Raw genomic sequence first — 12882 nt, 5'->3', positions numbered from 1 at the left:
TCATTAAAGTATATTGTATATAGGTATTGTTTCAATATTATCCTCCCCTTCTTCCTTCTATATTTATTTCCTGACTTCCTCCCTATTTAATATCCCCCTTCCCATTTCCTGAGTCAAATCACCTGTATTCTGCTATTTCCCTCTATTGTCTCCCAAACCTTCATGCTGGCAATACTTTATTCTACTTCCTTGATATCTGAAGTCACAACAAGCTGTGTTTTCACATATGAACATTTGGAGCTAGGAACCTCCAATATGAAATAATACAATTTTTTTTCCTAGGTCTTGGCTACCTCCATCAATATGATCTTCAAGTTTTACCCAATTACCTGCAAAGTTTATGAGTTATTATTTATAGATATGTAGTACTCCATTCTGTATACGTATCAAATTCTTCTTATCCAATCCTTGGTTAAGAACATTTAAATTGTTTTCATTTCTTAGCTACAATGAATAGAGCAAAACTGAACGTAGCTGAACAAATGTGTTTGAATTAGAAGATTGAATCTTTGGATATATTACAAGGGGTAATATGGCTGAGTCAATTGAGTTCTATAGAATCTAAATCAGTTTTCAGTTCTACCAACACCCGGTTCAGCATTTGCTCTTGGGTGATTTTTTTCATTCTGACTGGGATAGGATGAAATCTCAATTTTTATTTGATTTGTTCTTCTATACTAATCAAGGAAATCACTTTGAACTTTCTTTTTTAAAAAAACTTATTTATTTATTAAAAATTTCCAACTCCTTCGATCCTCCCATTTCCCTTCCCCTCTCCTATCCCCCCCTCTCCAGTCCTAAGAGAAGTCAGGGTACCCTGCCCTCTGGGAAGTCCTAGGCCCTCCCCTCTCCATCAGGGTCTAGGAAGGTATGCGTCCAAATAGACTAGCCTCCCAAAAAGCCAGTACATGCAGTAAAATCAAAACCCGGTGTCATTATCGTTGGCTTCTCAAAAGTTGGAAGCACGGGCGTGGGAGTGGGTTAGGGGGAAGGGAAATGGGGAGAGAGAAGGGAGAAGGGGAGGATTGGGGAGAGCTTGGGAAATGGGATGGTTGAGATGGAGGAAGCGTGAATATGGGAGCAGGGAAGAAAATATCTTAACTAAGGGAGCCATTTTAGGTTGGCAAGAGACTTGGCTCTAGAGGGGTTCCCAGGTGTCCATGGGATTTCCCCAGCTAGGTCCTTGGGCATCAGAGAAGAGGTTGCCTGAAGTGGCCTTCTTCCATAGCCATACTCATGAATATCTTGCATATCACCATAGAACCTTCATCTGGCGATGGATGGAGATAGAGACACAGACCCACATTCGAACATTCTTTAGAGCTTGGGACAGCTTTTGTTGCCAGTATCCATATGATTAGCAGATGAATGGTAGGTGGATTTATTTTTGATATTTCTGGTACCAGTGAACTTAGAATATTGAACATTGTTTTCCTAAAGTATATTTAAACTATGTATAAATTAACATATGACTGAGACTTACATATGTGATTGAGAGTGATAAAAAACAGCTGGAGTGGAATCATAGTAAGTATTCAGCAGATCTTACAATCTTTGAAAAATAAGCCATTTGTCATTTTAGAATATTAATAAGTTTTTATTTGAAACTAAAATACTGTATCTGTCAATTTAATTCCATAAGGTGTAAAAGGGAATTTCTTATTACAGAATTTTATAGCTTTTACCAGTTCCAAATATAAATGTAATAGAGAATCTACAACTTTTTTTTTTTTTTAAAAAAAGAAAGAAGTGGGTTTATTTTTGGTTCATGGTTTGAAGCTCATGGTGGGGGAAGTTACTGTGTGGGAGCTTGAGGTAGCTGGTCACATTCCATCTATAGTCAGGAGGCAGAAAGAGATAAAGCTTGCTTTTTTCTTCTAAACTCAGTCATGGTCCCCATACCATTGAATGATACAATCTATACTTTAAATGATTATATAAAATTCTAAATCCCATTATATTGACCTTTAAGATTAATCATCATAACCCAAAACATGGATTCAGGGTTCCCTGAGTAGCAAGTACATCACTCTGTGGTGGAAGCACTTATATTAGCTTTATAGTCACAGAATAAAGGAAGGCCATTGGACAAAGCATTTAGGTACTTCATTGTTGAAGAGCATTAGGAAGGTGAACTTCAGCACAGATGGGGGCATTTACAGGTTTCTGATAGTATTGTGTAGTCTTCTTAGCCCTATGGTTAGTGGAGGCTCTGGGTCAGTGTGGTGGTTTGAAAGAAAATGACCCCAAAAGAGAGTGGCACTATTAGCAGGTTTCAGAGATTTAGTCCATTGTCATCATTGTGGGAAGCATGGCAATGTACAAACAAACATGTTGCTGGATACATCTTAGTTTAAAGGCAACAGGAAGTGGTCTCAGTGTCACACCAAGGGAAGCTCGAGTAAAAGAGATCTCAAAACCTGCTCCCACACTGAAGCACATTTCTCCAACACAGCCAAACGGGCTAATCCTCTTTTCTGTCTAGGTTCTATGGGATTGTGATGTGTGGGCTGGTTTTCTTTGCTTTATGTTTAAAAACCACCTATGAATGAGTACATGTGATAATTGTCTTTCTGGGTCTGAGTTACCTCACTCAAAATAATGTTTTCTAGCTCTATCCATTTGCCTGCAAAATTCAAGATGTCGTTTTGTTTTTTTTTTTTTTTTTTTTTTTTTTTGTGTGTGTGTGTGTGTGTGTAAACACACCACATTTTCCTTATCCATTCTTCAACTGAGGGGCATTTAGGTTGTTTCCAGGTTCTGGCTATGACAAACACTGTTGCTATGAGCATAACATAGCACAGTGAATACACTTTTAAATTCTGTTATTATGATTGAATTTTTACTTGCATTCATGAATATTTTTCTGTCCTTGATTAGGTTTTTTATGGTTAACTGTTTTTCAAAGGCTGTAACAGGCCTATTGTTTTCATGTTTTATCTTTCACTGGAATTAGCACATGAAATTTTCTGATTACTATCAAATCATAGTATTCTTATTTCTAAAACACAACAAAAATATTTTTTATTTTATGTTTATTTTCAACATCTATAACTAACAGCTTTTATGTTCCAAATCTGCCTAATGAAAATAGCATTATCATAAATGCCAAATTTTGTTCATTTTATAAAATATTAAAAATCAACCAAAACAGTGACCTGGAATGAAAGAATATGGTACTTTTTCTTAAGAAAAACTTTTAAAGAATTTGGAGATCAGGATAAATGGTCACAAATAGTGGTCTCTAGGAATATTTATCACTATGTCTCAACAGAAAGACAGATACATATGTACTATGATAAGAAGCTAATTGAATTGTGAAAATAAAATCACAGATAATTGTGCTTTATGTTAATTTATATACCATATTTTTGTTCCAATTTTCATCACATTTTTTCAGAGTCTGATATTAAATATTTTAAGACATGTAAATTGACTGATTTGGTTTCTAGATAATATATGCTGAAAACAAATATATTCTTGAATTTGACAATAATTATTTCTGGAAAACATGCATGTTTTGAAATAAATAATGGCACACTGTTCAGCAGAAAAATGAGTACTCAAATGAGTTCTAGATTCTCATCTCTGTACAAGGGATGCATCATTTTGCTTTGTGAAAGACTTTGGAATGTGTTCTTATTTTTTTACTTTTTACTGTTTATTTTTAAAATATCTACACAAATATGGGTTGGAGATCTAGTCTAGCCGCAGAGCACTTGACTTCAGTATATAACAGAATGTATATTTTGTTATGAATGTTGAGGTGGTGAAATTATTATGGATTTTCCAGGGATCTCATTACAATAAAGAGGACTATTAAATATGACAAATTGTTAGGTGGATAACAGATTTGAGGACGTGAATTTTGAATATTCACGTAGGTGCATGAGTTAAGAAATGGATGTGGTATAAGTGGAGAAGGTGAGACAAAGAACACAATATCTTCTAGAATCTCCAAAAGGTTATAGTTTCTATGAAGGATGGCTAGTCTCAGATGCTATTTGGTGAGTTCTAGAATCACCTAAGATATAGTCCTCTTTGGTATCTTTGTGGAGGTATTATCTTGATTTGGTTAATTGAAGTAAGAAGGCATTCGCATTATGGGTAGTTTATTAAACAAAATGGGATCTTAGATTGAATAAAAATAGAAAAATGAAATGAGTAAAAGCATGTCCCAAAGTACCTTAAGCTCTTGCTCCATGATGTCACCATGTGTTGAATGATATTCTTGATTTTTCTCAGCATATTTCATCAGGACAATAGGAAAATCCCTGAGACACTTGCATGACATAATTTTAAACCAATGAAATCCATATAGAGTAGTGCATATTTTCTCTTCTAACCTTGATTTTCTGGCATGTCTTTACAAAACAAAACAAAACAAACAAACAAACAAAAAAAAAAAAAACGCCAGTTTATGACTGTTACCAAAAAATGTGTCTGTCTTTGGTGGCAATGAAACTTACACTTAAAATATAATGGTCTGTTTGTATTTGTTGGTTTTAATGATTTTATTCATTGAAATGATGGTTTCAGGTTTCAAAAATATTTTTGTGCAATATATTTAAAGACCTTGATCATAAATTAGTAGCATATTTGGATGATCAGACTATTTCTCTTTTAATAAATAAATCTAGTAGTTCACCATTTCCCTATTAGACTTGAAACATTTAGCATACAAACTTCAGGAATAAGAAAGTAACTGTGACTATAATAATTGAAAATATCTAATACAGCATGTTTTCCAGTTCCCAGTTACAGGTTATTTGCATATCTTATCATTTCTTGTGGAATTTTCTATGATTTTTGTTGTTGCTACAATTCATATCTCCAAAAAGGAAAAAATACAACACAACAGAAACCTGCCTTTATTATAAACCAAGTATATATTCTACAATGCAAAGTTCTACAATGCAATGAAAACAAAGTTTTCATAAACAAATATACTTATTGCATTTCAAGATATAAAATAATGATAATAATAATAAATTATTTTTAAAAAGGAAAAGAGATGAGCCAAAGTTGAACAGAAAGAGCTCATATTGAACTATTCAGTCTTTGTTGATTAACTTTCTATCATTACCCATTGAATAATATTAAGAAAGACACTGAGCCAAGCAGTGGTGGTGCATGTCTTTAATCCCAACACTCAGGAGGCAGAGACAGGCAGATCTCTGTGAGTTTCAGGACAGCCTGGTCTACAGAGCGAGTGTCAGGAAAGGCTCCAATGCTATATGGAGAAACCCTGTCTCAAAAACCAAAATAAAATAAATTAAAATAAAATAAAGTCATTTAATATCTCTGCCCCTCTATTCCTCATCTAGAAAGCAATACATTTTTCACAGGCCTTTAGTAGGATCAAATAAAAAAAGTTTGCTAAAAACAGTTTTTCTAACTGAACTGTAGGATCTTATTGCAATTGATAGCATAGTCATGGAACATTTTAAATTTAAAAATTCAATTACAAATTCTTGCTGACATGTAATATTTGCAGATATAAAATGTGTCAAATGAACACATAAATCTTTTCCTAGCCCAAGAATGGGGTCTTTTATTGATCTGTTTGTATCCTAACAGCTAGAGAAGAAATTGGGTAGTATTGTAGGATCCTCATCAGTAAGACTTAGTGCTATAATCTATAGTTAGCTTAGCACATATTAAGTAGAGGTGAGAAAAGGGACCAGGCATACTTTTATTTTACTCATGTGATCCCTGACCACCTGCAGTTCTACGTCATTAGCCTATTCGACTTTTTCCAAGTCTGATCTAGCAAATTTTGCAGAGGACATATTTTCTCATAGATTCTGATATACTTGATAGAAGATAAGAGAGGGAGTTTGTGATGTCTCAAAGATCATCAAATACCATTAGGCTTTCCAATAAGTCATAATTAACTTTGTGTTTAAAGAAGGGAAGAACAGGGTCACCAGTCACACATTCTGGGAAGGCAGCCAAGACACCACCATGGGAGTCATGATGCCTGATATAAATTGAGTAGGCTGGCCCTGCAGTGTGTACAGATCAGGAGTGAGAGACTATTAACATGACAAGGGAGAGATACATTTCTAATAAGGTGAGCAGATGCCTTGGCAAGTATGGGACATTATCCTTTGACTTAATGACCAGAGTATGCATACTCCCAATTTGACATAGCCCTCTTCTAGAATATGTTTCTGTTGTACTCAAAGAATGAGTTTAAACCTAAAGGTAAGTAAGGGGGCCATGTTCCCTGCATTTTTAATGAAGTAGAGAGGAAATCAATATTAGAGATTAGAATGATAAAATGGTAAGTATATATTTGAGAAAAATTTCATGAGAATTCTTTGGTTCAAATGTTTGAAATGTTCTTGAAACAACAAAAATGCAGATTATTTTGAGAAAGGACAAATATTTCTTTAAAATGTTCAAACTTGTGTGTCTGAGTTGCTTTATTCTTGCACAGTGTTTTTTTCGGTTCACTGCTGAAATCCTACAGGCAGTATCCTTTAAGTTCCACGCCCACTTGGGCATGGCCTCTTATATTTATCCCTAAATAAAGCATATGTGCGGCCACTTTTCTGGCTGCAAGATTCTGTTGCTGTTCTCTGTTCCAGCAGAGGATATTTATTCGTGAGTCTACTCCTAAATAAATAACCATCTTTTAGTCTCAATTCTGAGCATCCTTCAGTTCACCAATACTTTTGCTAAACCATATGAACAAGCAGGATAGGAACAGTTGATCTTTCCCACCTAATTCGAATAATGAGAAAACTTTTCCATTCTGCCAGTTTCTTTGCACTCTGTTCATAAATTCTATTTGATTAGTTATGTGGATTTTTTTTTTATTGAAAAAAAAAATTTCTGCCTCCTCCCCGCCTCCCACTTCCCTCCCCCTCCTCCCGGCCCTCTCCCCCTCCCCCCACTTCTCTTCTCCTCCCTCTCCAGTCCCAGGAGCAGTCAGGGTTCCCTGCCCTGTGGAAAGTCCAAGGTCCTCCCCCCTCCATCCAGGTCTAGGAAGGTGAACACCCAAACTGTCTAGGCTCCCACAAAGCCAGAACATGAAGTAGGATCAAAACCCCGTGCCATTGTCCTTGGCCTCTCGTCAGTTCTCATTGTCCGCCATGTTCAGATAGTCCGGTTTTATCCCATGCTTTTTCAGTCACAGTCCAGCTGGCCTTGGTGAGCTCCCAATAGATCGGCCCCACTGTCTCAGTGGGTGGGTGAACCCCTCGTGGTCCTGACTTCCTTGTTAATGTTCTCCCTCCTTCTGCTCCTCATTAGGACCTTGGGAGAACAGTCTGGTGCTCCAGTGTGGGTCTCTGTCTCTATCTCCATCCATAGCTAGATGAAGGTTCAGCTTTTGTTGAGATGAACAAACTGATTCTGTCATTCGTGTGTAAATGTCAGATCAGACTGATGCTTGACAGGGCTTACACAGCAGTGCCATGTAGAATCAACAGCTCCTTTACCTGGAGACATTGAGGTATCTGTGACATCTAGAGATAGGAATTGGTTTTCTCCCTCTACTATGTGGGTCCTGGGATTGAACTTAGGTCATCAGATTTGATGGTAAGCATTTTACCTATGGAGCCATTTCTGGCCTAGTGTCATTGTCCTTGGCTTCTCATCAGCCTTCATTGCCCGCCATGTTCAGAGAGTCCAGTTTCAACCCATGCTTATTCAGTCCCAGATGAGCTGGCCTTGGTGGGCTCCCAATAAATAAGATCCACTGTCACAGTGGGTGGGTGCATCCCTCGTGGTCCTGATTTCCTTGCTCATGTTCTCCCTCCTTCTGCTCCTCATTTGGACCTTAAGAGCTCAGACCGTTCTCCAAATTGAGTCTCTGTCTCTACCTTGATCCATCGCCAGATGAAGGTTTTAAGGTGATATGTAAGATATTCATCAGTATAGGATAGGGTCATTTCAGGTTCCTTCTCCTCAGTTGCCCAAGGTACCAGCTGGGGACATCTCCCTGGACACCTGCGAACCCCTCTAGAGTCAAGTCTCTTGCCAACCCTAAGATGGCTCCCTTAGTTAGGATATATACTTTGCTGCTCCCGTATCCACACTTCCTATATCCCAACCATCCCAATCCCCCGAGCTCCTCCCATCCTCCCCTTCTCATGTTTCTCATCTCATTTCCCCTTTCACCCATGCCACCTCCCCCGCAAGTTCCCAGTTTTTGCCCTGCAATATTGTCTACTTCCCTTCTCCAGGCGGATGACTATACGATTTTCTTTGGGTTCACTTTCTTATTTAGCTTCTCTAGGATCACAAATTATATGCTCAATGTCCTTTATTTATGGCTAGAAACCGATTATGAGTGAGTACATCCCATGTTCCTCTTTTTGGGTCTGGGATACCTCACTCAGGATAGTGTTTTCTATTTCCATCCATTTGCATGCAAAATTCGAGAAGTCATTGTTTTTTACCGCTGAGTAGTACTCTAATATGTATATATTCCACACTTTCTTCATCCATTCCTCCATGGAAGGGCATCTAGGTTGTTTCCAGGTTTTGGCTATTACAAACAATGCTGCTATGAACATAGTTGAACAGATACTTTTGTCATTTGATGGGGCATCTCTTGGGTATATTCCCAATAGTGGTATTACTGGATCTTGGGGTAGGTTGATCCCAAATTTCCTGAGAAATCGCCACACTGATTTCCAAAGTGGTTGCACAAGTTTGCATTCCCACCAGCAATGAATGAGTGTGCCCCTTTCTCCACAACCTCTCCAGCAAAGGCTATCATTGGAGTTATTGATTTTAGCCATTCTGACAGGTGTAAGATGGTATCTCAAAGTTGTTTTAATTTGCATTTCCCTTATCGCTAAGGAGGATGAGCATGACCTTAAGTGTCTTTTGGCCACTTGAATTTCTTCTGTTGAGAATTCTCTGTTCAGTTCAGTGCCCCATTTTTTTTATTGGGTTAATTAGCATTTTAAAGTCTAGTTTCTTGAGTTCTTTATATATTTTGGAGATCAGACCTTTGTCTGTTGCAAGGTTGGTGAAGATCTTCTCCCAGTCAGTGGGTTGCCTTTTTGTCTTAGTGACAGTGTCCTTTGCTTTACAGAAGCTACTCAGTTTCAGGAGGTCCCATTTATTCAATGTTGTCCTTAATGTCTGTGCTGCTGGGGATAAACGTAGGAAGTGATCTCCTGTACCCATATGTTGTAGAGTACTTCCCACATTTTCTTCTATCTAGTTCAATGTGTTCAGGCTAATATTGAGGTCTTTAATCCATTTGGACTTGAGTTTTGTGCATGGCAATAGATATGGATCTATTTTCATTCTTCTACAGGTTGACAACCAGTTCTGCCAGCACCATTTGTTGAAGATGCTCTCTTTTTTCCATTGAATACTTTTAGCTCCTTTATCAAAAATTAGGTGTTCATATGTTTGTGGGTTAAAATCAGGGTCTTCTACTCGGTTCCATTGATCGACTTCTCTGTATTTATGCCAATACCAAGCTGTTTTCAATACTGAGGCTCTGTAATAGAGTTTGAGGTCAGGGATGGTAATGCCTCCAGACGATCCTTTATTATATAAGAATGTTTTGGCTATCCTGGGTTTTTTGTATCTCCATATAAAGTTGATTATTGTCCTCTCAAGATCTGTGAAGAATTTTGATGGGATTTTAATGGGGATTGCATTGAATCTATAAATTGCCCTTGGTAGAATTGCCATTGTTACTATGTTGATCCTCCCAATCCAAGAGCAAGGGAGATCCTTCCATTTTCTTGTATCGTCCTCAATTTCTTTCTTCATAGACTTAAAGTTCTTGTCAAATAGATCCTTCACTTCCTTGGTTAGAGTTACCCCAAGATATTTTATGCTATTTGTGGCTATCGTGAAGGGTGATGCTTCTCTGATTTCCATCTCTGCTTCCTTATTCTTTGTGTATAGGAGGGCAACTGATTTTTTGGAATTGATCTTGTATCCTGCAACGCTATTAAAGGTGTTTATCAGCTGAAGGAGTTCTTTGCTGGAGTTTTTGGGGTCGCTTATGTACACTATCATATCATCTGCAAATAATGAAAGTTTAACTTCTTCCTTTCCAATTTGAATCCCTTTGATCCCTTTATGTTGTCTTATTGCTATTGCTAGAATTTCAAGCACTATATTAAAGAGGTATGGAGAGAGTGGACAACCTTGTCGTGTTCCTGATTTTAGTGGAATAGCTTTGAGTTTCTCTCCATTTAATTTGATGTTAGCTGACGGCTTGCTATAAATAGCTTTTATTATACTTAGGTACGACCCTTGTATTCCTAATCTCTCTAAGACCTTTATCATAAAGGGATATTGAATTTTGTCAAATGCTTTTTCAGCATCTAATGAAATGATCATATGGTTTTTTTCTTTCAGTTTATTTATATGATGGATTACATTGATAGATTTTCGTATATTGAACCAGCCCTGCATCTCTGGGATGAAGCCTACTTGATCATAATGGATAATTTTTCTAATGTGTTCTTGGATACGGTTTGACAGTATTTTATTGCGTATTTTTGTGTCGATGTTCATGAGTGAGATTGGCCTGTAGTTCTCTTTCTTGGTTGTGTCTTTGTGTGGTTTTGGTATCAGAGTAACTGCAGCTTCATAAAAGGAATTTGGCAATGACTTCTCTGTTTCTATATTGTGAAATACATTAAGGAGTATAGGTATTAGGTCTTCTTGGAAGTTCTGGTAGAATTCTGCATTGAAGCCGTCTGGACCTGGGCTTTTTTTTGGTGGGGAGGCTTTTTATAACAACTTCTAATTCTTCGCGACTAACAGGTCTATTTAGATTGTTCACCTGTCCTGGTTTAACTTTGGTATATGGTACTTATCTAAAAATGTGTCCATTTCTTTTACATTTTCCAATTTTGTGGCATACAGGTTTTTGTAGTAAGATCTAATGATTCTCTGAATTTCCTCTGTGTCTGTGGTTATGTTTCCCTTTTCGTTTCTGATTTTGTTAATTTGTGTATTCTCTCTCTGCCATTTGATTAGTTTGGATAGGGGTTTATCAATCTTATTGATATTCTCCAAGAACCAGCTTTTTGTTTCATTGATTCTTTGGATTGTTTTCTATGTTTCTATTTTGTTGATTTCAGCCCTCAATTTGATTATTTACAGTCTTCTACTTCTCCTAGGTGAGTCTGCTTCTTTTTTTTTTCTAAAGCTTTCAGGTGGGCTATTAAGTCTCCAATGTGTGCTTTCTCCGTTTTCTTTAAGTGGGCACTTAATGCTATGAACTTTCCTCTTAGCACTGCTTTCATAGTGTCCCATAGGTTTGAGTATGTTGAGTCTTTGTTTTCATTGAATTCAAGAAAGACTTTAATTTCTTTATTTCTTCCTTGACCCAGGTGTGGTTCAGTAGTTGACTGTCCAGGTTCCATGAGTTCATAGGCTTTCTGGGGATAGCATTGTCGTTGAATTCTAACTTTAATTCATGGTGATCTGATAAGACATAGGTGGTTACCGATATTTTTTTGTAGCTGTGTAAGTTTGCTTTGTTACCGAGTATGTGGTCTATTTTCGAGAAGGTTCCATGAGCTGCAGAGAAGAAGGTATATTCTTTCTTATTTGAGTGGAATGTTCTATAGATGTCTGTTAAGTCCATTTGATTCATTACCTCCCTTAATCCTCTTATTTCTCTGTTAGGTTTCTGTCTGATTGACCTGTCCATTGGTGAGAGAGGAGTGTTGAAATCTCCTACTGTTAGTGTGTGTGGTTTGATGACTGCCTTGAGTTTTCATAACGTTTCTTTTACATAAGTGGGTGCTTTTATATTAGGGGCATATATATTTAGGATTGAGACTTTATCCTGGTGAATTGTTCCTGTTATGAGTAAAAAATGTCCCTCTCCATCTCTTTTGATTGATTTTAGTTTGAAGTTAACTTTCTTAGAAATTAGTATGGCCACACCTGCTTGTTTCTTAGGTCCGTTTGCTTGATAAACCTTTTCCCAGCCCTTTACTCTGAGTAGATGTCTGTCTTTGTGGTTGAGGTGTGTTTCTTGTAAGCAGCAGAATGTTGGATCCTGTTTTCATATCCAATCTCTTAGCCTGTGCCTCTTTATAGGTGAGTTGAGTCCATTGATATTAAGTGATATTAATGACCAATGGTTGTTAACTCCGGTCATTTTTCCTTTCTTTCTTTCTTTCTTTCTTTCTTTCTTTCTTTCTTTCTTTCTTTCTTTCTTTCGGTAGTAGAGTTTGTGTCTTTCCCTTCTTCAAGTTGTGCTGGTGAAGGGTCATTAGATGTCTGAGTTATTGTGGGAATTGTTGGACTCCTTGGTTTGTGATTTTCCTTCTATTACTTTCTGTAAGGCTGGATTTGTGGCTACGTATTGTTTAAATTTGTTTTTATCCTGGAAAATTTTGTTTTCTCCATTTATAGTGAACGAAAGCTTGGCTGGGTATAGTAGTCTGGGCTTGCATCCATGGTCTCTTAGTTTCTGCAGTACATCTATCCAGGACCTTCTGGCTTTCATGGTTTCCATAGAGAAATCAGGTGTAAGTCTGATAGGTTTACCTTTATAGGTAACTTGACCTTTTTCCTTTGCAGCTCTTAATATTCTTTCTTTATTCTGTATGTTTTGTGTTTTGATTATTATATGATGAGGAGATGTTTTTTTTTTTTTTGATCCAGTCGATTCGGTGTTCTGTATGCTTCTTGGACCTTCAAAGGAATATCTTTCTTAAGGTTGGGAAAGTTTTCTTCTATAATTTTATTAAATATATTTTCTGGACCATTGAGCTGTACTTCTTCTCCTTCTTCTATACCTATTATTCTTAGGTTTGGTCTTTTTATTGTGTCCCGGATTTCCTGAATGTTTTGTGTTGAGAATTTGTTGGTTATGCTGTTTTCTTTGATCAGAGTGTGTATTTTCTCTATGGTATCTTCGGTGTC

This window comes from Chionomys nivalis, chromosome 3 (genome assembly GCF_950005125.1).
Source record: "Chionomys nivalis chromosome 3, mChiNiv1.1, whole genome shotgun sequence".
NCBI classification, from domain to species: Eukaryota; Metazoa; Chordata; class Mammalia; order Rodentia; family Cricetidae; genus Chionomys; species Chionomys nivalis.
This window is presented reverse-complemented; position numbering follows the sequence as displayed.